Source organism: Ascaphus truei, chromosome 3 (genome assembly GCF_040206685.1).
Source record: "Ascaphus truei isolate aAscTru1 chromosome 3, aAscTru1.hap1, whole genome shotgun sequence".
Lineage (NCBI taxonomy): Eukaryota > Metazoa > Chordata > Amphibia > Anura > Ascaphidae > Ascaphus > Ascaphus truei.
The window spans coordinates 296,504,198-296,529,414 of record NC_134485.1 but is presented as its reverse complement, the minus strand read 5'-3'; the positions used below and the strand labels follow the sequence as shown (position 1 = coordinate 296,529,414).

The 25,217-nt window shown below is 44.2% G+C and overlaps 1 long non-coding RNA gene across 1 annotated transcript; it reads right to left on the bottom strand.

Annotated features, from left to right (window-relative positions):
* Positions 1-304: 304 nt before the first annotated feature.
* LOC142491079 (uncharacterized) lies at positions 305-24,538 on the bottom strand. The gene is made up of 3 exons (XR_012800268.1): positions 24,402-24,538; positions 17,622-17,683; positions 305-895 (listed from the first exon to the last, which is right to left on the bottom strand). It is a non-coding gene; the product is annotated as an uncharacterized LOC142491079 (long non-coding RNA).
* Between the last annotated feature and the right edge of the window lie 679 nt (positions 24,539-25,217).

Sequence of the window (25,217 nt, the reverse complement as noted above, 5' to 3'; positions counted from 1 at the left end):
TGCGTTTTTGTTTGACAATGGGTAGAAAATTTGAGCTCAGAGTTGGGTTGATAGGACCTACAAATAGGTGTGAATTGGACCACATAGGGAGAGAGACCTCATGACCTAAGCAAAATAAAGGTATATGCAATATGAAGGAAGATACCCCCTCCCCTCTTAATCTCACCCCCATGGTTATATATATATATTTTTTTTATTTCATTTAAAGGTTTACTGAAACAATGGATGTATTGTGTATTTATCCTTTGCCTTAAAAACCAATAAAAATGAAAATTACAAAAAAAAAGAAGAAAATGGGAAATGTCACCACTTCGACAATTTTTTGGTTGGGTTGCTCAAGTTTACATGCACCCATGGAAGCTGATCTGGACAACCCTCGCTCATCCCGCCCATCAACCACCGCCACCAATGCTGCCCAACCAGCCACCCACTTTTCTGACCCTTTCACCATCAATGCCCAACTAGACACCCCACACTCATCTCACCCATCACCAAGCCACATCTAAGCCCAACTGGATTACACCCTCACACCTTGCACCAGATCCAGCTTGATAGTCTGCATTCTGGATGGTTTCAAAATTCCTGACAACACAACACAGCAATACAGGGACAGAATGGAGGCCAAGTTGAATATTCTTTAGGAGAGAATGGAGAGGACAGGAGTGGTAAGAGTATTTGAATGGAAAAGATTGAGAGGAACAACGGAGGTCTCTATTTTTTGATAAACACACAGAGTTCCAGCAAGCTCAAGAAATCACAAAACATACCACATCATATATATGTATATATATATATATGATGATGTATGCCTTGGCTGTTTGTTCATCACGTCGATCCCTGTGACATCATCTCCCGAGGCCTGCTTTGGGGGCGGTTGTCTCGATCGGCACGGCTGCTGAGAAGGAGAAGAAAAGGGGATCAGTGCCTAACTATATGTACGGACATTTTATCCACACTGGAGACTGTTACCATGGCAGAGAGAAACTAATTTTGAAGGGATTTACCATCAAGGAGGCTGAATTAGTGCCACCACACGAGAGGACACCCACCTACCTGAGGTGCATCCCTTGGTTCCAGAAGTCAGCGACTGCTACACTGAGGGCGTGGAGAGAGCGACCTACACAGCATCTGGTAACCCATGTCCTGATACACGGAATGCTTGTTTTTTAATTCTTTGATGTACGCCGAATTATTACCCTATACATTTATTTTATTTTTTTCAACTTATATTTTTTTATTGTTTTGTTCAGTACATAATATGTATACAGTAAAAAGGCTTATAAGAACAAACAGTATCAGCTTACTGCATGTGGCATTCAACTTTGTAATTGGGTAGAGGGTTTTGGACATACGGGGTAGACGGACAGACAGACAGGGGGGGGGACTCCAGCCAGAAGTCGGAGGGGAGAGACAGACAAAAAGAGGGGGAGAAGAAGAGAAAGAGGGAGGGGGGGGGAGTTCGGGGGGTCTCCTTCCATGATTCCGCCTCTGCCTCTCTCATGCTGGTTCTCTGCGTCTGAGGACTTTGTGCATACCCCGTAGGACCTCTAACTTTTGACTAGTTTGTCTCTCTCATTTTCTTTTAGGTCCCACTTGGGGCCGGCGGGGTTTTGGAGTGTGGGGGGGGGGGGGGGGCGGGGAGGGGGCGCTGGGTGCGTCTAAGTGTGGTACGGGTTCTACCATTGAGCACTTCCTCACGGGAGAACGCATTTGTCCCTATCAAAGCCAAATTGAGGTCCTCTCCACTCCCTGGATTTCTTTCTGGGCTAACCATGGTGCCCAGACTTTTTCAAAATTTTCGCCAGTGTCATTTACCAAGCTTATCAGCATTTCCATCTGGCATACCGTCCAAATTCTATGTCTAATATTTGGGATTGAGGGAATTATGTTCTGTTTCCAGCATGCTGCAGTCTCCCCCCTCATCGCCATAGCAAAGTGAGCTATCAACTTATTTTCTCCTTTAGTGAACCCGACTGCTGGTCTGTTCAGGAGGAACAGCCATGGATCTAATGGGACGGGTTTACCTGTGATAATGTTCAACCAGTGTTTAATTGAGTCCCAGACTGGGACGATTTTGGGGCAGGACCACAGCATGTGCAACAAATCTGCCTGCTGTCCACATTGTCGTGGACACAATGGGGAGTAACTGGGCAGAAATTTAGCTAATTTTGTGGGAGTGTGATACCAGCGCATCATTACCTTATATGCGTTCTCCCTTAAGGTCGTGCACATTGAACTTTTGGAGGTTGCCGTCACTATCTTTGTCCAGTCCTCTACCTCCAACTCCTCTCCTAGGTCTGTTCCCATTGGGTCATATATCTGGTTTTGTCCTTTACTGTCGTGCTAGAACCGGTCACTTCTTTATACATCTGCGATGTGAGTCTCACCGTGGATGTCCCTGATCGACAGAGCTTTTCGAAATTTGTCATAGGGGATTTTGGCTGAACTTTTTGATAGAACGCCCTGATCTGGAGGTACCTAAAGAGCTCGGCATTGGGGATATGGAAGTCTGATTTGACTATTTCGAAGATTTTTATTCCTTGTCTTCCCTCCAGATCAATCAATCGCTTTATGTTATTTTGTTTCCAGATAGAGAATTCTGTGCTGGACTGGCCCGGAGCAAAAAGGGGGTTATTCCAAATTGGTGTCATGCCCGATGCCCTGCTGGTCAGGCCATATTTGAGCCTTGTGCTTTCCCAGATTAATAGCGAGTTGGTCATTGAGGATAGCGGCAGTTTGGTGCTATTGCGCACCTTCTTAGGGTACCAAATCAGGTGCTCTAGTTCCAATGGGGAGCATGCCTCTCGTTCCAACGCGACCCACCTTTTAGAGTCGGGGTTAGTGTGCCATTGCACAATTTGACATAATTGGGCCGCTCGATAGTATGACAACAAACAAGGTACCGCTAGCCCTCCCGCCCCCGTTTGTGTGCGCATTATCTGTTTGCTCACTCTCGCCTTTTTGCCTCCCCAGATAAACTTATCTATCTCAGTTTGGAGGGAGAGAGTTTCCTTCAAACTTAACGGCACTGGGAGTGTTTGAAAGAGATACAAGAGGCGAGGGAGCAAGTTCATTTTTACGCAGTGGATTTTGCCAATCCATGAGATTTTATTTTTGGCCCACCTATGGAGATCCTCTCTCAGGGTCCGTATCAGCTGCGGGTAGTTAGCTTGGCCAATTGTATTATATGTCCGCGTGATATTGACCCCCAAATATTTAATTTGCTGTTTTTGCCAGCGGAAATTGAAGTTAAGGGCAATTAGTTTTTCTACGTGTTTAGGGAGGTTTATGTTAATAGCCTCCGATTTGCTCTGATTGATTTTGAACCCGGAGACCCTATTGAAACGTCCCAGCAGATCGAGCAGGTTTGGCAAGGAGGTGAGGGGCCTGGATATTGTCAGGAATACATCATCCGCATAGAGTGCCACCTTATGCGCCTGGTTTCCGATGGCAATACCTGAGATGTCTTTACTATCCCGTATCTGAGCCGCCAGCGGCTCCATACACAATGCAAAGAGGAGGGGGGAGAGCGGGCATCCCTGTCGCGTACCACTCTTAATTTGGAAGGGTTCCGAAGCGAATCCCTGGTGGGTAACCCTAGCCGACGGGGTCGAATATAGCACAAATATAGCTTTTGTTAATTTGTCACCCATTCCGAACGCTCCAAGCGTGGCTTCCAAGTATGGCCAGTCTATCCTGTCAGACGCTTTTTCCGCATCCAGACTGAGCGCCATAACTGGTATGTCTTTATGATTGGCTATTTCTATCAGATCAATAATCCGTCGGGTATTATCTGAAGCTTGCCGACCCTGGATAAACCCGACTTGATCTGGGTGCACCAGTCTGGGTAGGATAAGACTCAATCTATTGGCCAATAATTTAGAGTAAATTTTGATGTCCGAATTAATTAGGGATATAGGTCTATAGCTTTTACAGTCCTGTGGGTCTTTCCCTGTCTTGTGTATTACTGAGATGGACGCTTGGAGCATTTGGCTAGGGAACTGGGAGCCGTTCAGCACTTGGTTGAACATACGGAGTAGATAAGGGGCTAGTTGTTTTCTAAATTTTTTGTAGTAGAGGTTCGAGTACCTGTCGGGGCCCGGGGCTTTAGAGGGTTTCAGGTTTTTCATAACCTCCGATATTTCCTCCATTGTAAAATCTCTACCCATCACCTCTCTGTCCACCCCGCTCAAGCAGGGTATATTTGAGCTATCCAGAAAATTCACCAGGGCCTCCTTGTTCGCTGGAGATCTAGCTACTTTGTCTCCGTCGTATAGTTTTGCGTAGAAGTCTTTGAATTCCCTTACAATTTGTTTGGGGTTCGCGGTAATTTCCCCTGATTCTCGCCGTAACGCTTGAATATTATAATTGCGTGTTTTGGAATTAATCATATTGGCTAGTAAGGTATCTGGTTTGTTTGCTTTCTCGAAGAATCTTCTCTTTGACCAACTTAACGCTTTCTCAGCCTGGGAAGTGAGCAGAAGGTTTAGTTTAATCTGGGTGTCCTTTATTTGTTGCAGGGTCGCTGCATTGGGTAACCTTCTATGTTGTTCCCAGTGCTGCTTTAGCTCTGCTTGCACCTTAATAATTTTTGCGTTGCGCTCTTTTTTCTTGCGGGCTCCCATGCTAATCAAAACCCCCCTCAGTGTTGCTTTATGTGCCTCCCAGAGGGTTATATGTGAGTCAACGCTATCTTTATTCTCCCTGAAGAAGTTTTTAATCTCCTCTTTGATCTTTCTCTCAAGGTCTGGGATCTTTAGAAGGGAGTCATTTAGTTTCCAGTTTGCTCTTGGCCTTTCCAGCCCTATCTGCGTGCACATTAGCTCGATCGGTGCCTGGTCTGACCATGAAAAATCATGGATCTCCGTATGGGTGACCGCGGAGACCAGTCTACTAGACACAAAGAAGTAATCGATTCTGCTAAATGAGTCGTGTGGGTGTGAGTAGAAGGTGTAAAGTTTTTCTAGTGGGTGGGTTTCTCGCCATGCGTCCACTAGCTGGAGGTCTTTTAATTCTTACTCTAGCGCGGAAGATCTGGGATTGGCTTTGTGTTTGTGAGGCCCTGAGCGATCCAGAGTTATGTTCATAGCCACGTTGAAGTCCCCCCCTAGGATTAAGGCTCCTTCACTGAATTTTTTTATGACGCCGAATGTCTTCTTAAAGAATTCTGCCTCATGGGTATTAGGGGCATACAGCGTGGCTATTGTTATGGGTACTGCATTTATGGATCCTACGAGCATCAGAAACCTGCCCTCTCGGTCCTTCTTTACTTTATTTACTATTAGGCCTACCCTATTATGAACTAGGATTGCTACACCCCGCTTCTTTTCTAGGGCGGAGGATAGGAATACTTGGTTATATTGTTTATCGAAGTATTTGGGAGCGCTAGTGGTACTGAAATGCGTTTCCTGGAGAAGGATGAAATCTGCTCCCTTTTTTTTGTAATCAGTAAGAGCTATCCTTCGTTTGCATGGGGAGTTTAGTCCCTTAGTGTTGTGGGATATAAATGTTAGAGGCATGTTGGTGCGGGGTACTGACCTTGTATTCTTAGTGTTGCTCTTGGGTGTATCGAACCGCTACGGTGCTGCTTCTGTACCTCTGCAGTACTCAGCTCTGTGCGGGGCTTCGGCGGTGGACAACTTGTGAAGGAGACAGTGTGGGGGAGGGTAGACACAATAGGTACGTGGGATACATGAGGGAAGGAAAAGAACACATATAAAACACATATCAACTTGGGAGAGTGGTCAGCGGCATAGTACCACTTTCTCTCCCTTGCCTGTGGGTCGGTGGGTCTCTGGAGCACGCCCTCCATCTCCTTCTTTCTCCAGAGGGCCGTGTCACCCCACCTCTTCCCCAGGGCTTCCTCAGGTTCTAGGGCAGCTGCCCCAGCCTGAGGGTAGACACACACGGCGACTATAGGACCGCCGTCCCAGCCGTCTAAATATCAACTTTATTAGTCCTAACTTGGATCTCGTTAAAGTTCGCATGTGAGATAGTCTGCGTAAAACCTCTAATGTGAGAACAAACCCAAAACTGACCATGTAATCATAACTTTCCACAACTTGACCCCTTTTCCTTTATATTTGTGACGCCCCTCATATTGCCTGCTGAGCTTAAGCTATCTGCTACATCCTGTAGGTATAATCCCTTCCCTTTTAGTTCAAAGCTTTAATTTAGTTCAAATTAGCTGCTCTTAGCTTAATTGCCCCCCAGAGGTATCTGCCCGTCTGGACCTATCTCTGAACCTCCCCATCTCCCCTCTCATGCCTATGTTGTCGCTCCCTTTGCAGGTTTCTACATTGGCATCTCCACTTCCTAACTTACAGGTATTCCGTTGTTGTCTGTTGCTTCTGTGTGCCCTCCAACTTTTACCTCCCTCCCCCCCTGCTCCCTCCCCCCCTGCTCCCTCCCCCCTCCTCCTCCTCCCCTCAGCAGGCTCCTTCCACTTTCTGCTGCCCTCCGCTCTAGCTCCCTGCTTTACCTTGCGGGGCCCTGTATCTTAATCCCCCTGCGCCACTCTGTTAGTGTGTGTTGTGCTACTGTTGTCCACAATCTCCCTTCGGTGCCTTGTGATGCTGGATTGCTGGGCCGCTTCCGGGATCTTGTTCTTGCTCCCGCCTCTTCCGGTTTGGTACGACCGCCGCCATCTTGGATGTGGCGCCTCGATCGCGTACCTCTCGCGTGAGGCGCTGCCTCCTTCCTGCTGACGTCATCTGCTGCCGCCCCTTCTCAGTTGGGCTCCGGAGCTGGTCCAAGATGGCCGCTATTCCTCTTCTGCTTCCGTCGGGGGTACAGGCAAGTGGTGCAGTGATGCTGTGGGAGATCAGGACCTTGTCTCTGCTGGGTTGCGATGCGAATGCCGTGGGGGGGGGGGGGGGTGCGCAGCCATGAGAGGGCTCCTGGTGGGGTTTTCGTGGGCATCTTTGGCTAACTAAGAGGTAGGGTCAACTGTAACTGTGGAGGAACATTAATTCTTTATTTGGCCATTTACCGTGGGCTGCGGGCTTGGTTGTTTTTGTTGGTTCTTCCTGCCTCCCGCCATGTTGGATCTGGGGCTGCTCTGTTTCCCGCCACTTCTTCCGTGATTTTATCTTGCAAGCCCAGTTTTGTAAGAAAGGCTCCTCCATCCTCAGCTTTCTTTATTGTGGTGGATGCCCCATTTCTGGACACCAGGAGCCCGAAAGGGAAGATCCAGCGGTATTTAACCCCTTCGTCCCTGAGGATCCTGGTGATTGGGGTAAGTTGCTTTCTTTTCAGCAACGTGGTGGGGGAAATGTCCTGGAAAACTTGGATCTTGTGTGACTCAAAGGACGGGTTATTACGGGTCAGCTGGGCAAACAGTTCTTTTATTCTGAAGAAATGGAAGCGGGCGATGATATCCCGCGGGGGGTCTCCCGGTTGTGGCCTGGATCTCAGGGCCCTGTGGCAGCGATCCAGGTGCAGCTCCTGGGACGTTTTGTCCGGCATCAGCTGGGTCAGCCACCGGGCCATGAAATCTTCTGGGTCGGTCTCCTCTTCTGGGACCCCCCGTATCCTCATATTATTTCTTCTCTCCCGATTTTCGGAGTCCTCCTGCTTATCTACAATGTCCTGGATAGTGTCCTTTACTTGGGCCAATTGTTTATCTGTTCTATGGAGTGCTTTCACCGTAGTGTCCAGTTTCCTTTCCAAGGAGTCAGTTCTGGACCCTATACTGCTTATGTCTGCTCTTAGGGACGCCACCTCGGCTTGCAGGCATCTCTTAATGTCCGCGCAGAATTCCTGCATGTCGCGTCTCCGCATAATTCTGTTGCCGTTATCATTCTCCCCCTCTCCCTCCGAGTCGGAGCCGCTTAGCGGGAGGCCCTCTTGGCTGCGGGCGCGTGGCTAATCCCCCTTGCTATAATAGTCTGTCATCACTGTGGAGGGGCGCTTTGATCTTGTTCCCTTTGACATCTTGGGGGTATCAGCGGGCTATGTGGGCAATTTTCTTTAGATTTGGTGAGGTTTTAGCGCATTTATTGATTTTTTAGTGCCGGCTGGGAGCGGAGCTGAAGGTTCAAGCAGCCATTCAGTCCGCTGTCGCGCATGCGCATCACCCTATACATTTATTGATACTATTTTTACATACTTCCCTATTGTGTTGTGTGCTGTTTTTCTTCTAGTTTTTACTGTACAGATGTAACTGCCGGTTGTCGACCGCATCACAGGACAAAAGCGCTGCCATTTCTCGTGCCATATTCAATGTAAAATCATAATGTAGTCATAATTTAAAGTACTGTACTCCATGCCATGCTTTCTTTCCCCAAACCACAAAAAACTCAGGATTTTTAATAAGGTAAGGTGCGAATATTAATATAGAAGGAGGAGCAGTGAGTAAAGACACTGACTGGCACTGCGTTTGAAGCAGGGGAACCTGGTTAAATTCCTGGTGTCGGCTCCCTGTGATCTTGGGCAAGTCACTTTATCTCCCTGTGCCTCAGGCACCAAAATCATAGATTGTAAGCTCTACGGGGCATGGACTATGTCTGCAAAATGTCTCTGTAAAGCGTTACTTAAAACTAGCAGCGCTATGCAAGAACAAACTATTATTACTTATAGAATAGTGTCTCTATCTTTAGAGGCCAAGACGTCCAAGAATCAGCCAGTTCAATGAAAAATAAAAGAACATTTTAAATTTGGAAAAAGAGACTATGGGGCCTATGCAGGAAACAGCGAGAATGGCCAATTGCCAGATGTAGAACTCACCATGTTTTTGGTGGATTCCCCTTGCAGTATGCAGGAAGGTGCGCATATCTGTGAGAGGAATCCGGCAGAGAGATGGCGAGCCCTAGCGAGAAGGGCTCTGCTGGCGAGATCTGTCAGCAGAGAGCGAGAACCGCCTCTGCACAAATCTCACCGGCAAATAAAAAATGTTTACATAACAATTGTATTAATATTGTAGATTTGCAGGGGGTCTCTGGAGATGAACCGCGTTGGTTTTATGTCCGGGGACCCCCTGCTTCACGAGATACAGGCCCAGTTATGAGGTGCCGGTATCTCCTATGCATGGAGATAGCCCGATCACGTGACGTGGGACATTTAAAAAACATTCATAGGAGATACCGGCACCCCATAACCGGGCCTGTATCTCGGGAAGCAGGGGGTCCCCGGACATAAAACCAACACGGTTCATCTCCGGAGACCCTCTGCACATGTACATTATTAATACAAATTTAGTAATGCTGCTTCATTACCTTAGCGGCTATCCGTTAAGACAATGAAGGGGTTAAGTCACAGTAGCATGTTTATTGGGGACAATTGCCCCAATAAACATTGCAATACACAACACAATCACCCTCTGTGCCCCCAACAACCCCTATACCCCCCTTATATTCATAACCCACAGTTATTTTTTTAGGCACAGGAATGGTACTATAGGCCGGCGGTGGGCCTCGGGTGTTCCCGCAGGGGTCCCGGGGTCACCACTTGCCTTCAGTAACAATTGTGTGCCCCAAAAAATCAATTACAAATACATACATTCTTTTAAAAAATACCCCCCCCCTAACATACACAGTATATTCATAGGCAACATGACTATTATCCACATACTGCTGCGGCACATCTGAGTCTAACACATCGCCGGTTTTTCCATGTCTTTTTCCTGGAATGCGACGCACTTCACCTGGAGCATGCCGCATTCATTTTGCGTTCCCAGCCACGGGTCATGCGCGGTTGACGCGCGGTTGATGTGTTTATTGAGAATGGTTTGGATTTAATAGGTTGCAATTCTTCGTGTGTCCGCCAGATGGCAAATATTCATGAATTGTAATGCGCATGCGCTTCAGTAATGTGTCGACTTGCAGGTGTTTCGTTTAAAAAAGATACCGCAGTGTGCTATTGTAACTTGGCCTTGAGACTGAAGGAAGAGGTTGCAAAAAATTATCAATTTAGGCATTTCATATTAAAGAAAGACAAAGACCAGTTTCGGTTACAGTATTCTCTAGAGACCCGCCTGCCATGAGTGTTCAAGTGCAGCCCGTTTTCCAAAAACCCGACAGAAGTTACGCGTATTTGATATGGGCCGTGATTAATGCAACAGATGATAAGATGGCAACCGTTTTTCAAATTTATCAGTATTTTATCGAAAACTATGACTTTTACAAATTTTCGCCAGCTCCTCATATGTGGAAGCGTGCAATAAGGAAAAGGTTATGTAGCGATCCCTGTTTTTATCGTATTGAGCCACAATTTGTTGGAGGGTATTGGTGTGTTTCACCGGCTTTTACCTGTATCTATGATCATGCAGACGGCAAAAGGCGAAGGGTCGTGTTAAAACCAACTAAGAAACGACAGTCGCTGCCAAGCAATGCACCAGCACCGGCTTCCAATGACGGTCCCGCCGTCAGTGACAACCCTGAGCCTGAGCCGGATTTCGCGTGCAGTTTCGATCAAGCTTGCATGTACCTAAGCAATTTCCAGCCTCATCAGCTGACTACAGGTGGACTAGTCCCGCTGCAAACTATCGACGTGGATGATCAAGAACGCTGGACTGGCAGTGGACCGGCGCCAGCTGAATGGGAAATTCTATGGTGAGTATTGTTGCCGTATTATTTTCTGTGTTTTTTTTATTTTGACAATACAGTATCAATATCGGTGCGATACAAAAGTCAAGCGATTCTCCTGTAAGCAATATTATTGGCTGAGCGGCTTCTACAGTACTGTACTGCAGATACTGAACTATTGGTGGAACGCTAGGTGCATGCGCATTGGAACCTTCTTGAAACACATACAGTATGCGTGTCATTACATAGACGGTAGGCGCATGCGCATGTGATCAGGAGACGCGCCCCGAGAAAATTATTGGTGGGACTGGCTGGGAACTTCTTTAGACCATTACAGTAAAACTTTTCTTTTTGTTTTTCCTCAGAAAAGAAAACGTCTAATGGAGGGATTTCGATGGATAATATCGCTTTGTGTAACAATGCCTGCACATTGCTGAATCGGATTTAAAAACCCATGTACCGGAGTCTACAGTTTAGTGGCTGATGTACACTATGCTGATGTTTTGCGGCCGTACAGTATACAATACTTTTTTATAAACAGTATACTGTGTAATAAACCAGAAAAAATTAAAACTATGCATTTATTCTACATGTATTACAGTACTGTACATACAGTATGTGTCTTCTATACAGTGCCAGAACATACAGTACAGTACTGTACGTGTCTTCTATTTTTTTTAATACTCTTGTACTGAGCATGCCTACAGTATACAGTACAGTTTGCCTGGACAGTAGTGTACATTCTAGAAACACTGTATTTTGTTACAGTAGCAAAGGAGCCAATGGAACAATGTAAAACAAATCAACATGTTCTTTTATTGGTCGAGTAAGTACAAAAACATTTTTTTACAAATACTGTACAATGTAGAAATATTTTAAGTGCACAGCAATTCAAAACATCAACAGGTGTATGGTTTACTGCTACAGTTGTGAAAACATTTATGTATAGAAAGTGAATGTATGGTTTACAGTCACATGTTTTAAAAACAAATTCTTTATTCATAAAATATACAAACCGCAACATCTCCTTTATCAAAGAACGGCAAGTCAAAACATATACAGTGGGATGGTGTGCAAAACAGTCTGCACCAGTACAGTCCTCGAGGGCAGCAGACAGGCCCGGTTTTCAGAACAACCTAGAAAACCGTGCCTATTTGCGGCCCTCAGGGACTAGAATTGTGCAGGTCCTGTGTGTGTGTACAGCAAGTTAAAACATTTCTGTCTAAATACAAGTTAAAAAACACACAACAGCATCTTCTTTATTTAAGTACAGCAGGTCAAAACATGTACAATACAGTTCAGCACAACAGTATGGTGATTAAAAAAATTCTTTATTCATAAAACACAGTATACAAAACGCAACATCTACTTTATTAAAGAAACATACAGTATACAGTACAGTGGGATGGTGTGCAAAACAGTCAATCAGGCCTGCACCACTACAGTCAGGACAACCTTGAAAACCGTGTATGTTTGCGGCCCTCAGGGACTGGAATTGTGCAGGTCCTGTGTGTGTGTACAGCAAGTTAAAACATTTCTGTATAAATACAAGTTAAAAAACACACAACAACATCTTCTTTATTTATGTACAGCAGGTCAAAACATGTACAGTACAACAGTTCAGCACAACAGTATGGTCTTACAGTTCCCGTGATTAATCCAGAAAGTCCACCACATTGTCCGTCCATGGCCGATTCCTTGCATGGCGCAAAATGCCATTAATGCGGTCTCGAAGGCCTTTCATTACAGGATCTGTAATTGGATAAAAGCACCGCATTTCATCCAGAATGTTCTTTCTGAAATTGGCAGGAAGCGCCTTCTTTACGTGATTTCCGTCGTAGTTCACTTTGAAGTCCCAGTCGCAGTACAACGAGTAGGGAACATGGTGCTTAAAAAGTAACAAGGCATACTTGTGGGGTGCACCCGCACTCATCACCCTATACTTCTCCCTAAGCGCCGGTGTCAGATCGTGCAGGGTGATGTCGGACACCGTATCGATGCGAGCGAATGTAGGTCTTCGGCGAGCGGGTGTGCTTGAGGCGACGGGCGATGGTAGGTTGTCTGGGAGGAAGCTTTCCTCCGGTCTTGGTCGCCGTGTTGTCTCCTGTCGTGGTCTTGACAGGGTTGTCATGTCCTCCTCAACGGCATACATGTACACTACATCTTCTGGTGGAGGGGGTGCGCTTGGTGATGGAAGGGGTTCGATGGTCCTATTCATCACATCCATGTCACCCCCATGCTCTGGCGTCAGGGAAAAAGGGGCATTAACACCGAGCAAACGATGTATACCCGCTATGTCAGCCTCTATCTTCTCCATCCATCGATCCATCCGTTGATCCATATCTAGCATCCGTTGATCCATATGTAGCATTGTCTCCAGAAGCAGATCTATCTTTGCTAGCACAATAGAGTTCCCGGAGAGATTCACATTTATCCCATTCAGCATCTGGTCTAACGAGCTGCATGGCGTGTGGACATCTGGGTGGATGGGTGCAACGGAGGATGAGATGGGGGTTCCATGGAGAGAAGCGGCAGCGACATCGAAGAAGGGTGGAGGAGGTGACCTGTGGATATCCGGTAGAGGAGAAGCGGCAGCGTCGTCAAAAAGGGATGGAGAAAGTGACCTTTGGATTTCCAGGAGCAGAGTCGTCTAAGAGCAAAGGAGAAAGTGACCCGTGGATTTCAGAGGCGGCAGCGTAACCGGATAGAACCGGAGAAGATGGCCTGTGGGTTTCCGGGAAGGAGGCGACAGCGTCGAGGACGAGGGGTGGAGAAGACGGGCTGAAGATTTCCAGGACAGTGGCAGCAGAGTCGTCGAAGCGTATGGGAGGTGGTGGTCTGCGGGTTCGATGGGTTGGCTGCCAATCGGTTTGCGTCGAGAGTACATCACCGTATATCTTCTTGACATAATAAGGCTGACATCTATGAAAACCCTTAGCCTTTGAGGTCAGCAGAAGGTTTTTTTTATTGGCCTTAGCCTGTCGCTTTTCCCTTGGCGTGGAAATGGCAACCGCCTTTCGCTTTTTCTGCCTGACAGGCACGGCAGAGGCGAGACGGTTCCTGCGTCCGTAGAATCGGGGTTGCTCCATGGAAGCAGGTGGCACAATGCAGTACAGTATCTGGACAAGGGCAAGTTCAGATAAAGATCATCGAGTGGTGGGCTATGCAAAGTGTGTAACCTTTTATGCATGGCGGCGAGGTACAGGTGCTGAAAGTGGGCATACTCTAATGTGAGTCATTAATGTATAAATACACCATCCATTTTGTGGATTCACTGCACATTGAATACACATCGACTAAACATCGAATATACATTCTTGTGTTTGTATTTCTTTCTACTCGCAGCAATGGTTGTTAAAAAGATTTCCAAGGATCTCAGCATGCGAATAAAGGAGATGTACACGAGCGGACACCGAATTGCTGCTATCCAACGCTGGTTAGCTACTTCTGGCCTCATTGTGCCAGCATCCACCGTGAGCTATCATGCACACGGAAAAAACAAAGAACGCAAAAGGGCACCAAGGGTAACTAACGCGTAAGTATATTTATAAAACTTTGATAAAAAATTTGATCCAAAAATCTACTGTACATCTACAGTACTGTATCTAATATTTTTGTTTTATATTGCAACAGTATATATGTTTTGTATATTTATATTACAACAGTGTATATATTTTGTATATTTATATTACAACAGTGTATATATTTCGTATATTTATATTTATATTACAACAGTGTATATATTTCGTATATATATATTTATATTACAACAGTGTATATATTTCGTATATTTATATTTATATTACAACAGTAGTTATATTTTGTATATTTATATTTATATTACAACATTGTATATTTTGTATATTTATATTTATATTACAACAGTATATATATTTTGTATATTTATATTTATAATTCAACAGTTATATATTGCTGCATACTGTATTAATAGAACAATATATTGTATCCTCTTGATCTACTGTTTTTTACTTACCGGAATGTTTTTCTTTACATTGTAGGGAGACAACTCTTCTGGTGGACAAAATGTGAGGAGAATGATGAGAAGAGTTCATTAAGGGTCAAATACACTCTGCAGGAAAATCACAATCTCACTGTATCCGAGACCAGCATAAAGAAGATGAGACGCAGCATTGGATGGAAATATGGACGTGTGAGGTTAATACTGGACAGTACAGGAGGTAAAAGTGTTGTTTAGGAAACTGTACTGTACCGCTAAAATTATTTATTCCTTGTCATTACAGAGCGTACCCCATGATAAGGGACGCAAACAAAATCAAAAGAGTGGTCCAGGCCCAGGCATGGATCGACAGTGGGGAAACTTTCCAGGATTGCATCTTCACTGACGAGTCTACTGTGTCGCTGGAGAGATTTGCAAGCTTTGCATTCCACAAAAAAGGCCGCATATCTTTGAAGCCACGGCCAAAACACCCAGTGAAGCTCCATGTGTGGGGTGCCATCTCTAGGCGTGGACCAGGATGCATTGTCATCTTTGAAGGTAAAATATATCAAATATAATATAGCCTTACGCACTGTACTTTACTAGTGTAGCCTTACTGTATGCACTGTACTGTACTATTGTGCAGTTTTTTGAACACTTTTCTTTTGTTGCTATAGGAATCATGAATAAAGCTTTCTTCCAAGACAACATTGTCCCTGAGTGCAATACATCACAAGCGAGTTCCCAAATGGTCACCGCTTCTTCCAGGACAACAATCCGAAGCACACCGTGTCAACAGCGCATATCCTTGAGCGTGGTATCAACTGGGTGAAGACGCCAGCGGAGTAAGTGTGTTAACCGTGTCATTTGTTTCCCACAGTTTTTACTGTGTACTGTATCTCTTAAACTAATTGTCCTTTTTTTCCAATGACAGATCGCCAGACTTCAATCCGATCGAAATCGTCTGGCATCAGCTGAAGGACCATATCCGGAAAGTGGCGAAACCCTCCAAAAAGGACGAGTTGTTGAAAGGCAAAATGAGTTTTTGGATTGATGTACTCACCGTGGAACGCTGCAATAAATATATAGACCATATTGCCACTGTGTTGCCCATTGTCATCGCGCGTAATGGGCAAGCATCAGGAAAGTAGTACTGTGCTGTATTATTGTAAGTACAGAATGATACAGGTAAGTATGGCACAGATTTTTTCTTTCCCAATAGTCAGAGTATACAGTAGTTACAGTTTTTTCTTTACAGAGAGAGCAGCACCAGCCATCAGGTTACAGTAAATAGTATTTAACAGTAGTCAGAGTATACAGTAGTTCCAGTATAAACTAGTTTGACAGTACTACTGTAACTGCCTACTAACTGCTCAATTTTTTTCTTTCCAGAGAAAGCAGCACCTGCATCTACAGTAGTACTACACATCACACAATGCCATAATACAGTACGCACATAACTGCACTAATTTTTTGTTTTCTTGTCGTTTCAGGAAACAAGGGTGGCCTGGGGGGAGGTGGGGTTTTGTGTCCAGTCTAATCTGTCTGTACAGTAAAATGTACAGTATTTAAACAGCAGTAATGATGTACACAAAACCTCTCCTCTCTCAATGAACTACTGTACTGTACACAGATTGAGGAACAAAATAAAGACGGAAAAAACAATATTACTATATATATATATATATATATATATATATATATATATATATATATATATATATATATATATATATATATATACATATATATTATACATTACAGTATATATTATTAAATAATTTTCTTATAAATGTGCATTATTCATGTTTCTCCATGTTTTAGAAATGTTTTCTAAATGTTTATCCAATTTCAATCTGCCAAAAGAACTTAATAAAGACTGCATTATGTATTATTCATGATTATTTTTATATTTGTATTTTTTGGTTCCTGATAAAATAAAATAAATATTTATTCACATTCCTGCTAGTCATAATCATTTACAACAACCACAACCCCCCCCCCCCACCCCTACAGTACATCAATGAATCAGTTAATGTTTTTTTTAACTCTCAATTCTCACAATGCTGTGCAAATCAGATTTACATTTCAAAATCGAGAAGGGATTTTTCAAAGCGTTACCATTAACTAAGCCTCAAAGGGTTGGGGGGGGGAGTGAGTCATGTGCAGTAATCAGCTAGCTCCCATCTCAAAGAGGATTACACAATGGCAATATTCTGAAAATTAACGACTCTGTGGGGAGGGGGGGTTGGGTGACTCATGCGCAGTAAGCAGCAAGCTCCCATCTCTAAAAGGATTAGAGTACACGCAGGCGCAGTGAGGCGATTGACGCTCGGCTAGGGACGGATTAAAAACACAATGACTAACTAACTTCAGAAAATGAATGACTCTGTGGAGGTGTCTGTCGATAAGAATTTGTGTGTGCATGGGGGAGGGATGAAGGATTAGTTGTGCAGCAGTTCAAAGAAATAACATACTGTACTGTAGAGTACAGTAATTTCAAAAGGCAGTTCATCATAATACTGTAATTTGATCCCTACACCCCCCAAATACAGTACATAAAAAGCACACAAATCAACCATGTGCAGGCAAACTCACAGATTTAATATCGTAATATCAAGATTGTTTTTGCAGGCTTGTGGATAAAATAACAGTTAAAAAATCATAATTATTTTTTTGGGGGGGGGCACTCAAGCAAGCAGTGGTGGGTGAAGTTACAGGCGCATCTCAAAGAGAATTACACGCAGGCGCAGTGAGGCTTTGTAGGTCGGCTATGGAGGGATTAAGAACACAATGACAAGATTCAGAAATTTAACAACTCTGTGGAGAGGGGGGGGGGTTGGGTGACTCATGTGCAGTAAGAAGCTAGCTCCCATTTCAAAGAGAAGTACACACAGGCGCAGTGAGGCTTTGTAGGTCGGCTATGGACGGATTAAGAACACAATGGCAAGATTCAGAAAATTAACGACTCCGAGGAATTTCAAATCCTTGAGCTAGCGTTCGTGGGGGAGGGGGCTGCAGGGTACAGCTGCATGAAGTTCAAAGCTAAAGACATACTCAGATCGTCCGCCACTGTATGGATAATAGTGCATGTGCCCATGTAAAATACATTAATCCCAATAAATACATCTTGCACTCACCCTTGGCTGCCAGCCACGATGAAGGTCATCCTCATCTTCATCACCGTCCATGGCCTCGGGTGCTGAAAAACACACACAATAATAAAAAGAGAATAAAAAGAAAAAGAAAAATAGGGCGCAAGACCCATAGTGTAGTATGTAAAGTTTAATGCTAAAAAATAACGGTTAAAAACACTTTCAAATGTACACTGGCGACACACTTTATTCGAGCTCGGCTAGTCCCACGAATTCGGGTATACCCGGGTGTATTGAGGTTTGTGACTGTTTTCTGCCCGAGTGCATTGAGGTATTTTCCAGGCAGGGATTGAAGCATTTTATTCCCGCTGACTGCAATACTGCACAGTATATATATATATACTGCATTACAATTCATGAATTTATGCCATCTGGTAGACACGCGAAGCATTGCAGCCTATTAAATCCTAATCATTATCATTTAACAGATCACCCGCCCGTCAGCCAGGCATGAACCCAGGCTGGGAAGGCAAACACAACGGGGCTTGTCAGAGGTGAGGAGCGGCGCATTCCAGGTATCTGCCAGGTACATACTGGGTATTTGCTCTAATAAAGTGTGTCGGTGCAGTAAGTAGGTAAGAGGCACATCTGTGGTAGTTCATCCGTAGTTTCAGCATACACTGGAATAGCCTTAGGCAAGGCCCCGCTCCCTCAGTCAGCGCGCCCGCACTGCAGACAGGCGGGGCGCTGACAGACACAGACCGCGATATGCGGTCTGTAGGGAGCGGGAGCCGGAGCAGGAGGTGGGCGGGAGTGGGAGGGGGGGGCGTGGCTTGAGCGGAGGGACCAGCTACTCCCCCCCTCCCTCCACGGGCTCAGGCTGCAGGAGGGAGCTGCTGCTGGAAGGTAAGCAACAGCAAAACACACAGACACACAAACACAGACACACACACACACACCACCCCCTACCTTGCTTCCTGACAGCTCCCGCCCCTGCCGCTGATTGGATCATCAGCGCACCACGTGATGCGTCGCCGCTCGGGATCACAATTTTCTTGCATCCCCTGGCGGCTTACGCGTCACAGTGCGTAGTGAGCCAGCAGCGAGGGGGGACTGGGACCGGCTCGGGAGGATTCCCCGGGCGCAGCGGGTCCCAGCCCTCAGTGTCCTCGTCTCTTGCGTGGATGAAGCTTCAGTCACAGACACCCTCCTCTGGTGTTCGGTGTTGCTTCGCTTCCGCGTCACGTGCGTGCGTGACATCATCGCGTTCGCGTCCTCACGCCATCACTCAAGGGGTTGGGCTTGGACTGGTGTGCTTACTCTTGCAGTCTGACACAAACAGACTCAGGATCCTCCTGCAATGCTTCAAAAATCAGCAGCCTTGGTAGATGAGCCAATGAAATTGAGATTTAGTTCCCATGATCTCATTGGCTCTAGTCCCATGTGGCACGCCATTTTGGTTTTGTTGACGTCATGTTAAAGTGAAATTATGCACAGCCATTCTGATTGGCTGGCGTAATTCCCTTTAAATGACATCATCAAATTTTTTTTCCTTTACAAAAATCACATGCTTTTCACGACCCAATCAGGACCGTGAGAACCATTTGATGCAAAATGTGATGTCATAGGCTTATAAAAGCCTATTTCGTCTCATTTTCCAGCTAGACGCCGTGGGGAGAGGACCTCCCCTCCGAAGAAGGTGGACAGTGCGTTGCAGAAGAAGAACCCAGAAGACCACGAAGACGCCGCAGACGGTAAAGAAGATCCCGAAAAGAAGACCACAGACGGTATGGATTATAAAGACAAGAAAGAATACAACACATTGGATTACAATTGTTTTTTATTTTATGGGTTTCTGTGTTTGGATTTGTTACAGACATAGCGGTTCCCCCAGAAGTCGGTCATTGGTCATCTAATGGTAAGTAAACTAAAGAAATGTATTTTATTTAAGTTTTAAATGTTTTTTTTTCTCCTAACATGTCAAATTAATTTTTTTAATGTCCATTTAATGCCCCTGTATGTATATATATAAATATATATATATATATATATCCCTATGGAGCTATATACATACATGTTTATTAAAGGGTTGTTTTGAAAATGTTAATTGCATTTTTTCATGTCTTGTACAAGTATTTTCCCTTTTTGGTTAAAATTGTGTGTGTGAAATGTTAATTTGAATTAGTTATGTCATATCAGATGATGATGGTTGCATGGATTTATTTAGGGACCCTGCCTTAATTTTTTATTGTGGCTTATTTGTTGAAGTTAGATTGTGTATGATCGTGTTAGTTAGAAATAGAATTGTTTTCGGAATGGTTTTGTTTTAGCATTACAATAGTGAATAGGGTTTTGGGTTTAGATTTGCTTGTAATTTATTCCGGATGGCATAAATTGTGTGTTGGTAATTTATTATTATCTACTTGCTTTGTTTATATTGAATGTTTGCTTTCAATCATGTATTTGTTTTGGACCATTGATTGCTATTGTGTACATGATGGAAATATTATTTGCATCATGTACACATTGTTAAATTATATGTTTTATTGCCATTTGCTATTTACTGGTTTGGATAGCTGCTTGCTGTGTTCTCTTATGATATGTGTTTCAATTTTCATTTGGCTTTGTTTTTAATTTGGCTGTGATGTTGTCAATTTGCGATCGGATGTTTTTTATTTGCACATGGATATCCTTAACCATTTTTATGTAGATTGGTTAATCATACATATATTTAAAATTATATATATATATATATATTTAATATGTGAACGATGAAGCCACTCTACAAATGGATGGGTGCAGAATAAACCCATTAATTACTTTAGCGCTTATTAACCGTTATTATTATTAAGGGGTTAATAACACCACAATATATTTGCTATATGGTGTGGGTGGGTTATGTATAGTTTATTAATAATTTCTATGTTTATTGCAGGTGTGTGTATTGTTTTGAATGAGGGTATTGGGGGTAGAGGGTATTGTCCCCGAGGGAGGGTAGGCCTCCCGGTGTGTGGGGGTGAAGGTGGTTATGCCTCACGGGGGTGGGTAGTGGCGGGTGGTTGCTTAGGCCTCCAGAGTGGTGGGTGAGGATGGGTTAACCCCTTAATGACGGTAGCGGCTAATAACCGCTTCGGTGATTAAGGGGTTAGGGGACATAACATTGGTTCTTTTTATCCTTCTGTGTTTTTTATCACCCGAGGCCATGGACGGTGATGAAGATGAGGATGGCCTTCATCGTGGTTGGCGGCCAAGGGTGAGTGCAAGATGTGTTTATTTTATTTATTGGGATTCATATATTTTAAATGGGCAAATGCACTATTATCCACATGTGGATAATAGTTAGTTGGCCATTACTATTACTGTATATGTTAGAGGGCGGGTGTATTTATTTAAAAGTATTTATGTTTTTTTTAATAATTTTTTGGGGGCACAGACTTGATACTGCAGGCAAGCGGGGACACCTGCGGGGAATACACGAGGGCCACCGCCAGCCTATAGTGTCATTGCTGTGCATACCAAAAATGTTTGGGACCTTAAGGTGTCCCCGCTTGCCTGCAGTATCAAGTCTGTGCCCCCAAAAAATTATTAAAAAAAACATAAATACTTTTAAATAAATACACCCGCCCTCTAACATATACAGTAATAGTAATGGCCAACTAACTATTATCCACATGTGGATAATAGTGCATTTGCCCATTTAAAATATATATATTCTTCAGGGAATAATGATAGACTGCTCAATGTAATCATTATATAGCATAATACTTAATCAATTGATAGATAGATTAAATAATTCATAACACATTGGTGATATATATATATATAATCACCACAACTATTAAGGTTATGGTGGGTAAAAAAAGTGACAAAAACCCTCCACAGTAAAGCATAAAGCAACTGTAAATATTCCTGTATATTCATTTGCATGTCTTAGACAGGTCTGCAACCCTGTCTTTCCCCATTATCGCCCAGCATACAGTGCTTCCACTGCAGCAAGGGATTCTGGGTAATGACATGCAAATGAGCACTCAGTGCCACCTTTTGTCTCATGCTCGTATTACACAAGCAAATCCTCAAGCCAATGCATGCTGTTTTAAACACAGCTTTTAGACAGAGGCTGGGATGAGATGCAAAGCCATTAAACCCACTCACAGACATGTTTCAACCTTGATGGGTATCATCAGTGTGAGGTTGGTTGTAATGGCTAAGCTGGTTTTGAGACTATAGACTAGGTAATCACCACAATTATTAAGGTTATGGTGGGTAAAAAAAAGTGACAAAAACCCTCCACAGTAAAGCATAAAGCAACTGTAAATATTACTGTATGCTCATTTGCATGTCTTAGACAGGTCTGCATCCCTGTCTTTCCCCATTATCGCCCAGCATATAGCACTTCCACTGCAGCAAGGGATTCTGGGAAATGACATGCAAATGAGAACTCTGTGCACTTACCCGGCATCTGGCAGCTCTTCTCCCTGTCTCTGCTTCCTGCTTCTGTTTCCGTCTTGCGAGAGCAAGCTCCCTTAAAGAGACAGTGTGTCTGTGTGTGTGTGTGTGTGTGTGTGTGTGTGTGTGTGTGTGTGTGTGTGTGTGTGTGTGTGTGTGTGTGTGTGTGTGTGTGTGTGTGTGTGTGTGTGTGTATTTGACTGTGAGACTGTGTGTGTGTGTGTGTGTGTGTGTGTGTGTGTGTGTGTGTGTGTGTGTGTGTGTGTGTGTGTGTGTGTGTGTGTGTGTGTGTGTGTGTGTGTGTGTGTGTGTGTGTGTGTGTGTGTGTGTGTGTGTGCAGTGTGCTGTGAGTGTGTGCAGTGTGCTGTGAGTGTGTGCAGTGTGCTATGAGTGTGTGCAGTGTACTGTGAGTATGTGCAGTGTGCTGTGAGTGTGTGCAGTGTGCTGTGAGTGTGTGCAGTGTGCTGTGAGTGTGTGCAGTGTTCTGTGAGTATGTGCAGTGTGCTGTGAGTATGTGCAGTGTGCTGTGAGTGTGTGCAGTGTGCTGTGAGTGTATGCAGTGTGCTGTGAATGTATGCAGTGTGCAGTGAGTGTGTGCAGTGTGTGTGCAAAAAAAAAACTTAAATTTTTTTTTTTGTAAAATTCGGGGTCCACGCACAAACCGCGTTATAAGCGGATCCGCGTTATAGCGGAACATGCTATAATGGGGTTGAGCTGTATATATATATATATTGTGGGTAGTGGGGATGGGTGCAGTGTGTATTCGCCCCATCGGTGGGTGTTTACGGCTTGCGAGTGGGTAGCTGGAGGGCTTAACCCCTTATGAAGGGGTTAAGTCCACCTGCAACCCCCACCCCCGCAAGCCCTAAACACCCACTAAAGGCCAAATACCCCCTTCATCCACCCCGCTCCCCACAATAAGCCTGCTACTGGATGGTTAACCCCTTCATTGCCTTAGCGGTTAGCCACTAAGGTTATGAAGTGGGCTGTTAATGCATTCTTCCTTCTTTGGATGCATGGGGGGGGCTTCGGTGCTGATATTAATGGGTATCAGCTCTGGAGCCCCTCGGCATCAATCCGAGCCAGGAAAAGGGCCTGATTTTTTCTATGTCCCGTATCGCCGCTCAGCCCCAGCTTTTTGCCAACTTTTCTTGTCGGAGAGATTTGGAGAAAATGTCTCCATTCTAGAGCGGCGATCAGCGCCGAGATGCTGATCGGAGCTACTAGAATACAGCGAGTTTTAAAACTGGCAAGATATGGCTTCTCGCCACCCACGTGGCGAGTTTTATTTTTCGCCAAAACTGGCGAGATAGGGCTTTTCAACATTTCCTGCATAGGCCCCTATGTATTTTTGTATTATTCATTCTTACTTTATAATCGTGTGAAATTAAAACATTTTATTCTCTAAAAAAACTTTTTTGTGTGTTGATGTTTTTACTCTATAGGTTTCAATTAAATACACTTGAAGTACTGTACATACAGTAAAGTACTATACATCTGTGTGATATCAGATCGTGCGCACATCAACGGGAATAAGTGACAGGTTGCATTGCAATTAGTTTTATTTCTGCCCTCTTTCAAACCACAGTAAAATCACAGCTAACTCGTGTGAAAACTTTCAGAAATCTCACGTCTCAGGTTGCCGCAAGACAAGTGGCAGAGAACAGGCAGCTACATCTGTATATATAAATTTGTTGCATATCATCATTGCATGTGTTGTGCATATCATCATTGCACTAACAAAGGTATTTAAGGGTTTTTTTTCTGGATATAGGCAACTCTTGTTCATCTAGGGTAGTGTTCTTAGAAGTCTACACCCAACTCATCTTTAAATCCATCATCCCTGTCTCGGGGACTCAAATGGGTAAGGGACTCTGCCCCTGGATCCAATTCATGGATAATATATTTCACTGTTCTTCTTGGCCTTACTGGCTGCATTGTGGAAATATTTATTGGAGGATTCCTCTCTTCATAATCCATAACCTCAGATAGATGGCCTAACATCCTTTCCACCCTGTATTCCTCATCCTCACTTTCCTTCATGCATAGTCCTGTTGGGATAAAGTCAGGACCCTGTCCTCGGTTCAGCCGATCACTTCTCCTGGATTGTCTTCCTTTTCAGGGCACCTCATCAGCTGACCTTTTGGCAATAGATTATTTCTTTGCAGGTTCTTTTCTGATCAATCTCCCCTTTTAAGGCTTCACTCATTATACAGGCAGCCCCTTTAGTTTTTCTACTACTAAAGAAGGTTCTGTCCTCCATCTATTTGCTATTTTATATTTGCCAAGTATAACCAGATTCATGATAAGCACTCTATCATCCACTTATAATTCTTGGCCCGGTACTCATTTACTGTATCATACCGGCCTTTATTTCACCTGTTATTTGTGTCATCCGCAGTAGTGGCCAGTTGATACGCCTCTTGCATCTGTTCCTTGAGTTTTGGCACATATTGCATGTAAGTAGTAGGGGATGTGCCATCTGCTGCCACCCTAAAATGTAGATCAATTGGTAATTTAACTTCCCACCCAAGCATCAGGTAGTATGTATGTATGTTATATGTATGTATGTCTTTAGTTATATAGCGCCATTAATGTACATAGCGCTTCACAGCAGAAATAGTTACAATCATATAAATAATAAGATAAATAACACAAAGGGAAGAAGTGCTTCAGACTTAAAAGTAACATTTAGAAAAGGAGTCCCTGCTCCGAAGAGCTTACAATCTAATTGGTTGGTAGGAAGAACGTACAGTGACAGTAGGACGGCATTCTGGAAAGTGCGTCTGCAAGGGGCCAAGGTTAGTGTATGAGGTGTTAATTCGCCCAGTTTAGAACTGTTTCCGGCTTCGTCACTTCTAAACTGAGCAAAACGCGTAGAGTGTTGCCTTTTGGTCTTGGAGGCGATCCGTACTCAACCATCCCTGCAGCCGTGACGTCATACGCTTCGACGGGCGTGAGAGAGCAGGGACAAGCTCCAACAACAGCCCACGAGCAGTGAAAGATTGAAGAACTAAGGGAGGCGATGAGCAGTGCGGTGACCCTTCAATTCACTTATTAAGTGATATATGCTTGTATTTTACTTGCACATTGTAAGTGCACACTTTATATATTTTACATAAAGATTAGTCTATCAGTCTGATCGCACTATGTAGTCTTTTCCATCTCCCATATCGTATACCATCATCGATTGTG